Genomic DNA, 14,409 nt, shown 5'->3' on the forward strand with positions numbered 1-14,409 from the left:
TCCCAGCATGTCCTCACCAAGACTCACATCGACCCACTTGTACCGGTGGTTACTGGAATCATATAATTTTATGTTCTTAATGATTTTTTATTTTTTCCATTATAGTTGATTCACAGTGTTATGTCAATTCCTACTGCACAGCAAAGTGACCCAGTCATTATATATATATACATTCTTTTTCTCACATTCTCCTCTGTCATGTTCCATCACAAGTGACTAGATATAGCTCCCTGTGCTATACAGCAGGATCTCATTGCTTACCCACCCCAAATGCAATAGTTTGTATCTCCTAACCCCAAACTCCCAGTCCCTTCCCCCTCCATCTCCCTCCCCCTTGGCAACCACAAGACTGCTCTCCAAGTTTCTCTACTGGGGAAAGGTCCATCTGTGCCGTACATTAGATTCCAGATATAAGTAATATCATATTGTATTTGTCTTTCTCTTTCTTCACTTACTATGAGAATCTAATGTTACATCCATGTTGCTGCAAATGGCATTATTTTGTTCTTTTTTTATGGCTGAGTAGTATTCCATCCTGTATATGTACCACATCTTCTTAATCCATTCATCTTTCAATGGACATTTAGGTTGTTTCCATGTCTTGGCTATTCTGAATAGTGCTGCAACATATGGGCACATGTATCTTTTTCAATGAAAGTTCTGTCTGGATATACACCCAAGAGTGGGATTGCTGGGTCATATGGTAGCTCTATATTTAGTTTTCTGAATGTAATCACATAATTTAATTAAAGCTTACACCAACCAAGAGAATCTGCATGGGAAAAAGATATGTTTCTCTGAAAACCAGTGTGAATGCCCTGTTCAGAAGACTGGCTGAAGGTAAGTCTTCAAAAAGGCAAAAATGATGCAAGAACTAATAGATAAAACAAGTGTGAAATTTTTGGAAAACAATAAAAAATCTAGAGGGATAAGGAACTTATTAGGTGCTTTATGCAAGTTGTTTTGAATTCACTGGTCCATAAATACACTGAAACTGGAAATCATTGAGGATTCATTAGAAATAGGGTTTACACAAGAAGGAAGCCTCAGTTTTCTAGGCTGTGGGCTTAGACATGCAAAAACGCTTGACCCTTTCTCAGAGGACTGACAAAAAACAAACAACCCCCCAAATGTTTTATTTCTAATAAAATGTTTTAAGTTTCGTTGGGTATTCTTTTTTCTTATTTAAAATCTATTTACCTATTACGTTAAGCCTTTCATTTACCCTTCAAATATTTATTCTCTTCCACCCAGTACATAGTACATTCAATTTTTTTTTTTTTTTTTTTTTTAAGGGCTGTGCTTGCAGCACACGGAAATACGCAGGCTAGAGGTCAAATGAGAGCTGCAGCTGCTGGCCTATGCCACAGTCACAGCAATGCCAGATCTGAGCCACGTCTGCAACCTACACCACAACTTGTGGCAATGCCGAATCCTTTAACCCACCCAGTGAGGCCAGGGATCGAACCTGCATCCTCATGGATACTAGTCAGGTTCTTAACCTGCTGAGCCACAATGGGAACGCCAACAAATATTTATTGATAGGTATTCTTTTCTTTAGTGACCCACTTCGTCCAAATTATTTGATTAAGCAACTGTCCTTGATAATAACGGATTAAAAAAGAGTTTTTATCATAATCACTTTTCCTTCTGCGGTACTTTTTGCTCATTATTAAATAAGACCTTCATTGAGCAGAGTCAATGCCTTAGGCATTAGGCTAAGTTCTGAGAATATAGCTGTGAAAAAGGAAAGCATGGTTGCCATGGACCTTAAAAGTGTCGCAATTATCTTGTAGCTTTTCACCGAACCATTGTTTTCGTGTCTGTTTTCCTTACTATTTGACAACCTGCACAAGGCAGGAAATGTCATTTTCATTTTTGTGTTTTCAGTGCCTTCCAAAGTATCCAGGACTTAGTAAAGACTACATAAAAGTTGGTTTAATTGAATGAATAAATAAAGCCCCAAACTTTATTTTCTCTAAAAGTCCTCAGCTCTATGAACTCATCGAGATCAATATTGTGACTTATAATCTGTAGATGTGTCTGCCTCAAGCCAATGGAAGAAACTGGAACATAAGAAAACTGATATTTTTGACAGTAAAAAAAAAATGACTGCACAATTGCACAATTACTTATTAACCGGGGGATTATTTATCAAAAGAGGTACTTACACAGCAAGCACCTACTTTCAGAAATTTGCACCATAGTCAGTGCTCAGCAGGTCTCCAGCTCAAAAGTTCAGCAAGGAAATAACCTCGCAGTCACGTTAAGTGCCTTTTTAATGCATTTGTCTGAGCATGGATGAGTCAGAGAAACAATTCATTTCTAGAGAAGGAGGGTGGTGGGCTTAAGCTGTGAGTCTTCAACTGATGTTGGGCTCTTCCCCACACTTAACACTTTCATCCTATAAAATAACAGACTGGAACAGACATAAGGATTCCTTGGAACAGCTTGCACTTTTAACAAGTTTACTTCCACTAAAAAAGCTCTTCAGACCCACTGAGAAGGAAAATTAATGAAAAGTCATAAATGAAACCTTAATCAATATCCTTGATAACTTCATCTTGAAGAGCTAGATGCTCCTCCCTGACTCTGTGATGGAATCTGATTTTTAGTTCCAGGAGTAGTTGCCCAAATGGTTACGACGGTTGCCCAAATGTCCTCAACCATATCTGCTCTGTCATCTGCCTTAAACGTCAGTCTTTGATGTTTCCATGCTTTTCATGGATGTCAAGCTTTCTTTAACAGATGGTGGAGTTTCACACTTCCAGTTTCTCAATATAACTGGAGCAGATATCTGGGTAACGTGCAGCCATAATTTACTAAAAGTACAGCCACCTCATTGTGTTGTTTTTCTTGAGAAATTTAAAAATACAGAAAAGTACAAATAACACATATCAAGAATCCCTGAACCTACCAGCCAGTACTGAAAGTTGTTAACATTTTTGACACATGTGATTCAAATCTTTTTTTTTAAATAGACATAATAAAGCATTGTGATAAAATTAAAGTCACTTTGCTCTCTACTCCCAGTCTGAATTCCTCTCCAAAGGTAGCCACTGTCATGTATTTAGTATATATTTTCTAGTCTACCAAAAAAAAAAAAAAAATGCTTTTAGGTTGCTGGGAGCCTAAAAGAGCATCGATTAGTGTGGGATTTTATTTTATTAATGTAAATGATGTTATATTCTTTTTATATTCAAAATCACTCACTTCGAGACCTGGTCATATAAAAATATGTATTAAATTCCTTTCAGTGACTATATGGTAGTCTATTGAATCAGCATTCCACAATTTATTGATTCATTTGCTACTGATTATTAGATGGTTTCGAGTTTTTCACTCTCATTGCTGCAATCGTTTATAACATTTATTTGTGCACACGGGCAAGTTTCTCTAGACTGGTGCTATTTAAAGTTTGTCCACAAAGTGGCCGTTCATCCACAAATTATTATAGGCATGGCGAGGTGGGGAGTCTGGGACCGAGAAGGTCAGCTCTGCCACAAAGCACATGTTTTAGTTCACTTGACGTTTCACAGCAAGCCTTTTTCGAGAAGGAAGTGATACACTGGTTTACATTCTGGTCAAGCTCTTTACCTAATCACGGATGGGGTAGAAACTACTTCAGATCACACACATAAAAGTGGAATTTCTGGGTCACAGAGCATTTGATTTTTCATTTTACTCTGTGCTACGAAACTGCTCCATTGTGTTGCCCCAATTTAGTCCTCCTCAGTACCTGAAACGTCGCATTTTTTCCCACATTCTTACCCACTCCTTTTAAAATATATATATTTGTTTCTTATAGCTTTATTGAGATATAATTCACATACCACACGAGTCACCCACTTAAACTATACAAGGCAATGTTTTTTCACAGTATTCAGAGTTATGCAACTATCACCACTACCAATTTTAGAACTTTTTCAACACGCCCCAATAAACCCATATCCTTTAGCCATCACCCCCCACCCTAACCCTCCCGTCCCCAATCCCTAGGCAACCGCTAGTCTACTCTGTCTCTACAGATTCACCTGTTCTTTTTTTTTTTTTTTTTTTAAGGCCACACCTGTGGCATATTGAGGTTCCCAGGCTAGGGGTTGAATCAGAACTGTAGCTGCTGACCTATGCCACAGCCACAGCCACACCAAATCCAATCTGTATCTGAGACCTACACCACAGCTCACCAAACGCAGGATCCTCAACCCACTGAGAGAGGCCAGGGATTGAACCTGAGTCCTCATGAATATTAGCCAGATTCATTTCCTCTGATCCACGACGGGAACTCCAGATTCACCCATTCTGGACATTTCATATACACAGAACCATATAATATGTAGGTAATATGTAGTTTTTCATGACTGATTTCTTTGATTTAGGGTAATAGTTTCCAAGAGTCTCCCGTGTAATATTATATATCATTACTTTGGTCCTCTTTAGGGTCAAATAATATTCCACGGGGAACCCAGCTCCTCTGTTCCACCCACCCTGGATGTGGGAACTGAGGCCCAGGCACCCTCTCTGCCAGACTTCCCGCTGCACCCGCGGGTCTGGGCAAACCAGCATCTCGGGCTGGAGGTGGCGCTGCACAGCCACCAGCATGACAATGAACGGTTGGACCCCGGGGGCCTACCTTGCAGGAACTGGCTGGGTCCTGGAGAACCTGGAGCCCCTGAGAGTCCTCCTTCTGAATCGGAACCAAGTTCATCTGCCCGCAGGGCAACAAGCCCAATACGGAGGCTCCTCAGGCAGAGAAAGGGTTTGTTCTCAGGCAGCCAAGCGACCAGCGGGAACAAGGGCTGTGAGTTTTTTGGGGGGTGGGGAGGCAAATAGCGCCTTTCCCACGTGCTGAGGGTGGAGTTGGGAGGGGCCTCTGACGTCAGGAGGTCGCTGGACACTCGCGCATGCCCAGTTGGAAAATTGGTGGTCTTAACCGGTGTTAACGGGCTGGAGTTCAAACTAGACAGAACACTCCGGGAAGAACTCTTCGGAACATCTTACTCTTTAGGCTGCTAGATGCCTGGAAGACTGGCAAGTCTTATGTAGCAACAGTTGAAGCCCGGTTCCGGTGCAACCGTGACTGACCCTCTGGAGTCCGTCCCCAAAGGGGGTTCTTCTGCCTGTGCCGCTGGTGCCAGTAGAACAAGAGGGACTTCGGTTCAGAAGCAAAGGAAAGCTTCATTTTTTGGAACAGAGATGCAAACTTGAGCTCTTGAGAGCACCCGCTCCTCCGCTGGTGGGGACAGGCCTCCTCCGGGGCTGCTTTAGAGGGTTCTCGTCCTTGGGGAGGGGCCTGGCGTGCTGGGGGGGGGGCGGAGCTGTGCTGCTCACGCCCCTAATCTCAGTGTCCTGCGCAGCATGTCTGCGCACAGATCCCACAGCCCGTCGAAGCGCAGGTGCTTGGCATAGCATTCCTGTCCTGGGAATGGCAGCCTGACATCTCGGGCAGGGCCTCTGCGGACAGCCTCCTGTAGGCAAAGGAAACTAAACTACCTGCAAAAGAAGAGGTTGGATCATTTCACCTAGATTTTATCTTACTCCTCCCATCCAAGGGTCCTTAGTGGGCTTTGCTGGACGGGATAGTTTTAACTGCGAATTACCCTCATTTTCCCTTGGACACAGTGCGGACTGTTGTGAATGGGCAGTCCTGCAGGAGGTGGTCAGCCCTAGAGACCTTGAGTTGCTGCACCATATGCTCCAGTGTTAGCAGAGGCACACACAGAGGCCGGCTGGAATTCCGGAATTGCTCAGCAGACTCTGCCAGGCCCCGTTTCTGGGTGGAGAGTGCAAGTTCACCAGCTGGGTGCCCTTGGTGTCCAAGACGTGCCCAGCGACATGGACCATATGTGGGGTGAGAGCCTGCGGGGGTTGACACCAGTCTCCTGGGCTTTGAGCACTCGGCCTTCAGCATGGCCCGAGAAGCTTCTTTGTCAAGGACCGGGGGGCCGGAGCCTCGGGGATGGAAGTGGTCACGTCCCGCCCCCGGGGCCCACAGAGACATTGGGACTTGCTCGCAGGAAGCAGAAGCCCTGCTGGCCGTCACACAGCCAGGAGAGGAGCCCGTGGCCAGGGGCCCCACCTCTTCCATCGTCTTCGCCCACCTGGACATCGCAGTGTGGCCTTCCAGAGGTCAGTGGGGGCCCGGCCACACCGTGGGAGGTGCCCTCGAAGCGCCTGGTTGGGGCCTTTGGGAGGCTGCCCAGTGGGGGAGGGGGCGTTGCAGGCCCAGCGTCTCATCCAGATTGCTTCCCGAGGCACCTTTGGGGCCCAGTGCCTGTCTATATTGGCAGCTGTTGTCCTGGGGAGGAGTCTAGGTCAGGGTGTCCCCAGTTTCTTGACTTCTGACCTCATGTGTTTTGTCATAAACTGTGGTTCAGGGCACAGTTTTGGCTTCTCAGGAGCATGGCTTGTTTCTGGGCCAAAGAGTCCTTTGCAGGTGGCCAAGGAGCCTGGCACTTGTGGCTAGAGTGTTATTTCTCTGACAACACCTGCCCCAGTTCCAATAACAGACTTCAGAAGACAGACTTAAGAAAAGCTTTATTGAGATATAGTTTCATATACCTTATGCTTTCCCTATTTAAAGTGTCCAATTCAGGTAGGTGTGGGTCACTATGCTGTAGAGCAGAAATTGACACAAGTACCTCAACTGTACTTTAAAAAAGAAAAAAAAAATTCAGTAGTTTTTAGTGTACTCATAGGTAATGCCACTGTCATCACAGGCAGTTTTAGAATATTTTCATGGCCTCAAACCCCATATGCCTTAGCTGTCACCCCCAACCCACCATCCCCTTACCCCCTCCCCGGGCCCTAAGCAACTACTCATGTACTGTCTCTATAGATCTCCCTATTCTGGCCGTTGGTACAAATAGAATCGTACAATAGGTAGGCCTCTGACTGGCGTAATGTTTTCAGGGTTCATCCACGTGGTATCATAGAACTGCTTCGTTCCTTTTTATGGCCACATCCATTGTGTGAATATACTACATTTTGTGTATTCATTCATTGATAGATGTTTGTTGCCGCGGCCAGCGCTGCAGGGCACCGGGAGGTCCTGGAAGAGGGACGGGGGCCGGCGAGGCATCATAAAACACTAGCCTCTCTTACACGTAGAAAGTGGGGGACCGGGAGGCACTCAGTTGCGCAGAACAAAGGCACCCAGGCTTTAGCCCACATGACTTTTATTAGGGAAGGTGAGGTATTGATGAGCAAAATCTGGTGCAGGTGATGATAAAGTTGTCTCTTAGTGGTTGAGCTTTTGCACGTGCGCCAAATTTGTTTACTGCATCGTTCAGCGGTTTCCATGGTCTCCAGTCGTTTGTATTGTTTGCCACCTTTTGATTATCACGAATAATGCCACCAAAAAAAATCCGTTGTATAGCTATACCACATCGTGTTGATCTTATTCATGAGTGGATGGACATTTGGCTGCTTCTACCTTCTTGGATACTGTGGATAATGTTGCTATGTACATGGCTATACAAGATTTCGCGTGAACATATGCCTTCCTTTCTCTCGGGTAGATATCCAGGAATGGAATTGCTGGGTTGAATGATAGGCTGTGTTTAATCTTTTAGGGAACTGCCAGTCCGTTTTTCAAAGTATCTGTACCATTTTACATTCCCCACAAGCAGTGCATAAGGTATAGGTTTTGTTCTGATATCTCCATATCCTTATCTCACCAATAACTTAAAAGTTATTTTAACTTTTTAATTATATCCGTCCTAGAGTGTGGGGAGTAGTATCTCAAAATGCTTTTGATTTGCTTTTTCCTAATAACTCATAATGCTGAACATTGTTCACCTGCTTATTGATGATTTGCATTCTTTTCTTTGGAGAAATGGCTGTTCAGATCCGCTGCTCATTCGTTGGATGGTTTGTCTTTTTATTATTGAGTCACAAGTTCTTTATATAATTTACATATAAGTCCCTTAACAGAAGTAGGATTTGCAATTTTCCAGTAAATTTGTTCCGTTTATACTTTTTATCATTGTAAAGGAGGCATAATATACATCAGTATAGCTCAATTAATATATAACATTTAATATATAGAATGAGTGTGTGTTATACATTTGTATGCATATATATATGTATGTGAGTGTATATTTGTGCAACATATATGCCTGTATATCCTGCTGATAAAATTTATTGCCGGATTTGATTTTCTGTTTTCTTAAGGCCTATTTATTTTCATGATAAATAGTGAGCTATAGTTTTCTTATAAGCTCTTGGTTTGTGCCAGTATGCCTCATAAGGTGGGTCTTTTTGCTAAAGCATCTGTGAAGTTTTGGAATCATTTTTTCCTTAAACGGTTGATAGAATTACAGTGAAGTCATTTTCTGTGGAAATAATTTAATTACAAGATACTTTTGTGCTGGGTGCTGGGCATAGTGGAATTTATACTGCTGAGTTCTGGGTTTTGTTATCTTCCTAGAAGGACATTTGAACTTTGCTGAAGTTACTTGTGGACCAACTGATGATTTTGAAGCTTTTGCATTTTGTTAGTGTGGGTTTAAAGCCATTTGGGGGTCTGGCCAAGTCCCGCCACTAATGCTGAATTCCGCTGATGGCCTTACTGAGTGCCTGGGTGTACAGCTTTCTACTGTGGGTGGTGGGAACAGGAAGTCCGCTCACTCTGTGGGCTCTGAAACTTGTTCAGATTAAAGCTCCCTGGTAGTTCTGTGGCCAATTCGTAGCATTTCCTACAAATCCGAAAGTTCATATTCATCCTCGGACTTGGGGTAAACCCCATGCACAGGCTTTTATTCTGCATAGTACTTTCTTCTCCATACCCTAATCCAGAAATTCCAGAGGCTTCTTTTTCCCCAGACTCCCGTCTCTGTTGACTCACCTCAGAGAGACCCCTGTGCTCTGTTTAGACCCCCTCCCACATTGTTATCCAGAACTTCTTTTTAAGAAGAAAAGTGAGGCTACCTCCTTTGTTCCCCTAATCACACAGGAATCCCAGTCCTGCACTGCCTGTTGTCCAGTCTCTGAGCATAGTTGCCTCGTTCGTTTTGACTGGTTTTCTACTGGCAAGTTTATTTTCTGTTGTTATATTATGGCTGAAGCAGAAGTAGTCCCAGAAAAAATCCAAAATAATAAGAATACCAGCCTCTATTTCAGAAATCCATTCTTTCTTCCACGGGATCCCCTTCCTATAATAGTTTGGGGCTCTGACCCAGTCCAGAGGGCTCAGTGGGTTCCTGTCAACTAAAATAGGTGGAACAGGAAATGTGCCCCATGTCTTGAAGTTGTTTTTGCTGTAATGGCTCTGTCACATCACCCCTGTAGCAGGGGTTTCAGGAACAGGGAGGTGTTTCACCCTAAGAAAGATTCCTTTTCCCCACTCCGTCTCTGTACTACAAAAATTATCTCTAGTAATAATCGTGAAGAAAAATGCGTATATTTCACATGCGAATTAAAACGTTCACTTATCAAAGAGACTACACCTCACAGTGAGTCCTGTTTCACAGTTTTTAATCCAAAAGAAAAAAGATCCAAGAGATGATATGATTGATAGAACTGAAATAACATCTTTTGCTTCTTTGTCTTTAAAATCAGGGTGCTATCATTATTTATTTATAATTTACTATTTAAACATGGAGATAGGTAGCATCACAGAGGTTGTTGATACAAATTGTTCCTGAAGAAAGCTCGGAATTTCCAAACCATTACAAGCTTACTTTGAAAAAGTCCTCGGTAACTAATTCTACATGTTAGTGACTGACCATATAGCTTGGAGATCGAAGAGCTAAATTCCCTGTAAAGTGGCATGTTTCTTAAGTGTAGGAGAATTTAAATGTACATATGTATAAAATTAATTCCAAAAGGAACTGATTTTCTCACAAAGGAGCATTTTATCACTGACACTGTGTAGAAGTGAAAACACATGGTGATAATAAAAAGCAGACCAACCTGTAGCTGGTTTTAGTACAGTTAAAAACCCTCTGCAGGCAATGCAGCCTCTCACTGGCCTGGACCCTGGTGGACCCTCTTACCATCCCCCTTGGCACGCCGTCTTCAGGCACCCAGGGCAGGTGGCTTCTCTGAAGAAGCATTGTGACAATTAGGCCTCCACAGTTTGTACCCAATCAGTCCCCCCTAGGCTCTGCCCATCTCTGAGGCTTCTCTGTTGCTCCTGGCTCTCCATATCCCTCAGTCCACCAGAGGTTCAGTGGGGACACAAAACACATCCATCACATCACTTCCAGGCAAGAGAGGCTTAGGGCCTCAAAGTCCAACTTCTCAGTGGGGTAGCTCCCAGTCACACACACACACACACACACACACACACACACACACACACGCACGCACACACACATCAGAAGGGGTCCTGATCCGGAAGTATTTTATTTAGTATTGTAATATTCACTTATATTCAAGGCAACTTATATTTACATTCAAAATGATTGCTATCGAGTTTTTCCTAATAAATTGGTTTGGCATTGGTGATGTAGGAGTTGGAAAAATTTTAGCTCTCAGTGCTTTAAAAAACCTCAATATAGAAACTCTGTTTCTTGAAGTTGTAGAACTCACCAATAAAATCCTGTGACCTGGAGCCTTTTGTTGGGAGAATATTTGCCAGATTTTTTAAATAAAAAATAAATATAGCTTTTGTTTACACATGCCACTTACGAAGAATTTAGTTATTGCGGAAAAGGCAGGGATGAAAGTAAAATACTCAGATCCCATCATCTGTGAGTAATCATTAACACTTGGACTTTCATGAAAGCGGTCATATACTTTTCAATAAACAGCAGAAAATGTAATTTATCTGAATTTAATAGAAGGAAAATAAACTGAGTAAAACCAGGGCTATCCCTCAGCCGTCACATAAATGTTTCTTCATCCCATGAGCTACTTCCCAATAAAAGACCTCTCTGAAATTAAGGAAAGATATCAAATAAAACCTTGAGACTATGGAGACCTTAAGTTTCATTTACTATGACAGCTTTGGGCGGTACCTGCTGAGGACCTGCAGAGCTAGATGAGCGCATTGGCAATTTCCTCCTTCCTCTGATTGTCAGATACTTCTAGTCTGTAACCATAATTCCCAGAGTGGCTTAGTATTTGTTTCACACAGAGAGACATTCAAGGCTCGCCACCAGGGCAGTCTCTTCATGTCTAAGTTCTTGGTTTTACTCCAGTCTGGATTCTTGGCATCAAATAATTGGCTGAAGAGGGGGGGGTCTCACTATGCTTTGGATGCACACCTGTGTGTTTCCTTTTCCTGGAAAGCAGGGCCGTCTTCATGAGTGTACGTACAGCCTGTGCAAGGTCCCACAGGGAGGAGCACCCCGTGCTTGGCTGCTCTCACGGCCTTGCAATTCTTAATATTCTTAAAAGAAGAGGCCCCACATTTTCCTTTTGCTCCCCCCCTCCCCAATTATGTAGCTGGTGGTATGAAAGGCAAAGTGTTTGGGGATGCTGATTCTCGGTCACTCTTGCCTGGAGAACACAGCGCCCCCTAGAGCTGGAGGCTTGATGACGGCTCTCTCTAGTTTGGTGAGATGCTGTTGTCAGGAGGCGTGAAGAAACCCTTCACCTCTGAGGTTCAGCCACGTCACCAGGATGTGCCTTTGTGCTAAGCTTTCTGCAGGACAATTTTTTGGAACACAATATACTCCTGCTTCAATCTGCAGATTTGTTTCAGAAACTGATCCTTATATAATATATTTAGGCATTTTTTTTTTTAGAAAGTCAAGAAGCAGACCCAGACCACCATATGCTCTTTATTAAGTTGCTCTCCCCTTGGACCTGGACCTCCAGCAGCCACGAAGAGGAGCCTCAGAACCTCTCCCTCCAGGAGCAAGGGGAGAGATCCCTTAAAAAAGCAAAAGCAAAGCAAACCTCGACCCCAAATCCCTCTCCAAATAATTATGGTAAAACTGCTTGAAAAAGATGTCTGTTATTACCGATCCCAGCTTTGGCGTGGTGGTGGCTTCCTGCTGCTGCTAATCTCTTGGCTCAACAGCACCCATCTGTCATTGCAACTCTTCCATCACATATGCAACCAATTTCTTGCCCTAAATCCCCTCACCCCTGTTATAAACACTTGACATGGTTTCTTCTTTCTTGATGGGCTCCAGTCTCACAGATATGTGGCTATTTTAGTAATATCAAATATCTACTAGATTACACTTATTATTTGTGTCGTTTACATCCTCTATAACTTTTCTGATTTGGGGGGGTGGTTTGTGGTTGATCAATTATTCACACTTGAAAAGTTTCCCATTGTTTTGACAGACATCAATTTCTCATTATAGTTCTGTCATTCTTACTATTATTTATTTATTGTAGTATTTATTAGTAGTTCTGTAAATTTAATCAATGTACTTCAATGCATACAAGATTAAAATTGTTGCATTTTTTGGGTTGGAACTCAAAGTCAACTCAACTTTTGTTCTGTGAATTGCATGAGCCCTTCCAAGTTTAAGTGGCCCCAGGGCTTCAATGGGGGAAAGTGTGGTTTTGGCCTGCACATTTCTTTTCCACGTGTGATATTTTTCTTTCTCTGGTTTCTATGCCCTTTTGATCCGGTCTGCTTTTTCTTCCAAACATTGTTCAAAGTTTCTGTTTCTCTAGTTTCACACTTCTTTCCCAACAAGGTGATAGATGCATTCATTTTTACAGGGCGTGTGTGTGTGTGTGTGTGTGTGTGTGTGTGTGTGTTTGACACACATGCATATATTTCTACTTCAGTGGAATGATAAAGTAATTTTATAGGTTTTTCCTTCCCTCGACCTTTTTTATCGTAGTAAAATCATCTGTTTAAAAGCATTGGCTGCTAAAATCATCAGGGCTTAGTCTCGTTGGAGAAGTAATTCTTTGATTAGTTACACAAACTTTTTCATTTTTTAAGTTATTTTTTCTCTAGATTTTCTGTTTTTTTTCTCACCTCAGTTTGATCATTTCTCTTTTCTATAAAACCAAACTTCTACCAAGATTTCCAAATCTACTGGCATTATTTTAGTCTAATTCTAATTTAATTTAAATAATTTAAAACCTCTCCTTGGTGGTCATAGATATAATGCCTCCTCAGTTGAATTTATGATTTCGTCTGCTGAACTAAAGAGAGCCAGTGGCTTATTGATTTTATTGGCACATGTATTCTTTATAAATACATTGAAATTGTACAGAGTATGTTTTATTTTAAACACATTAGTAAAACGTTTAATTTATGCTTCATGTAAAAAATACAAGATGCATAAAGAAAAGTTAATATTCTTTTCTCCATTCCCCCTTTTACTGCCTTAAGATAAAGATAACATGCTGCTGCTATTATATTTCAACTCTGTTGTGCATGCTTGATGCTTGTGCAACCGCAAACACACACATTTTGGGGGTTGGTTTTTACAAGAAAAGGATATAGTAAATCCAACACTCTTTCATTTCTAGTTTTCAATATTTAGCTACATTGGACACTCCCTCAAGTTAGTAAGTTTGTTCAGGCATAAGTGATAGTACCATTGACTAAGTTCAGTGTTAGCGAATCAGTAACATATATTAAAGTAAGGTATGTTAAATATATACCATATATAAGGTATATATAGTATATATTTAACATATATAAGGTATATTAAACAGAAACACACATAAAACAAAGTTATATATTAATCAGCTGGCAAAAATGTGACCAGAGGCTCAAAGAAACCTAACCCTGCATTTCTCCTGAATTTAGGAGAACAATTCAGTACTCGCCAATTCCGTATTCACAGTGACTTTGTAAATCGTAACCACCGGAAAGCAAGAATCGACTGTATTTCAGACAGGTGCAGATTTTGAGAACAAATGCTTGACAGTCAAACCATTTTTAGTCACACAAAATAGATAAAATAACATCTGAGTTCTCTCTCTCTCTCTCTCTCTCTCTCTCTCTCTCACACACACACACACACACACACACACACACACACACACACACACAGAGGCACACACCCAACTACCAACCAAACTGGTGCTTTAATATTGGCTGAGAACCCTCTTTGCTTCCTTTCCACTGGACCTGTTCTGGAAGGAAAGCGTTGGACTATTGGAGGCATATTTCCGGTTGAATCTGTCTTAGATTTGGAAGTTGTTAAAGGTCTCTTCTGAAATGTTGTTGCTTTTGGCAACTAGCCAGCCAAAGTGGATCTATTTCATAACTCTTCTTTTTATGATATTGTGTTGAATGTAAAGCACAAATAATCAAAAAGAATATCTTGAGATCTATTTTCTATTGATCAAGCAACATATTTTTAAAAAGGCCAACCATCCAGCAAGTTAACATGGAATATAATATTTTGGAGTAGGACTGGATTAGGATTATTGCAGCAATAGTCACAATTAAGGCGTTGAACCCCGCCGTCCAAAGTCCTGTGCTTTCTTTGGAAAGAAAATATCTTGTATTACTTTGGAAGGCATTTAGTG

General features: G+C 41.9%; 1 protein-coding gene and 1 long non-coding RNA gene across 17 annotated transcripts in view; one reads left to right on the forward strand and one right to left on the reverse strand.

Annotated features, from left to right (window-relative positions):
- The window catches only part of OXGR1 (oxoglutarate receptor 1), a 177,253-nt gene extending 172,015 nt beyond the window's left edge, over positions 1-5,238 (reverse strand). For all 11 annotated transcript variants that reach the window (XR_014819763.1, XR_014819762.1, XR_014819764.1 and 8 more), the window contains exon 1: positions 4,634-5,238. The gene's annotated coding sequence lies outside the window, so the exon portion shown is untranslated. The remainder of the gene's footprint in view (positions 1-4,633) is intronic.
- Positions 5,239-5,343: 105 nt separating this feature from the next.
- LOC146398683 (uncharacterized) overlaps positions 5,344-14,409 on the forward strand; it is a 146,720-nt gene continuing 137,654 nt past the window's right edge. For all 6 annotated transcript variants that reach the window (XR_014819770.1, XR_014819771.1, XR_014819769.1 and 3 more), the window contains exon 1: positions 5,344-6,129. This is a non-coding gene — a long non-coding RNA (uncharacterized LOC146398683). The remainder of the gene's footprint in view (positions 6,130-14,409) is intronic.

Source organism: Sus scrofa, chromosome 11 (genome assembly GCF_054392235.1).
Source record: "Sus scrofa isolate SSC_HxYL_T2T_F1_AM1 chromosome 11, Sscrofa_HxYL_maternal_Yorkshire_Landrace_v2.0, whole genome shotgun sequence".
Lineage (NCBI taxonomy): Eukaryota > Metazoa > Chordata > Mammalia > Artiodactyla > Suidae > Sus > Sus scrofa.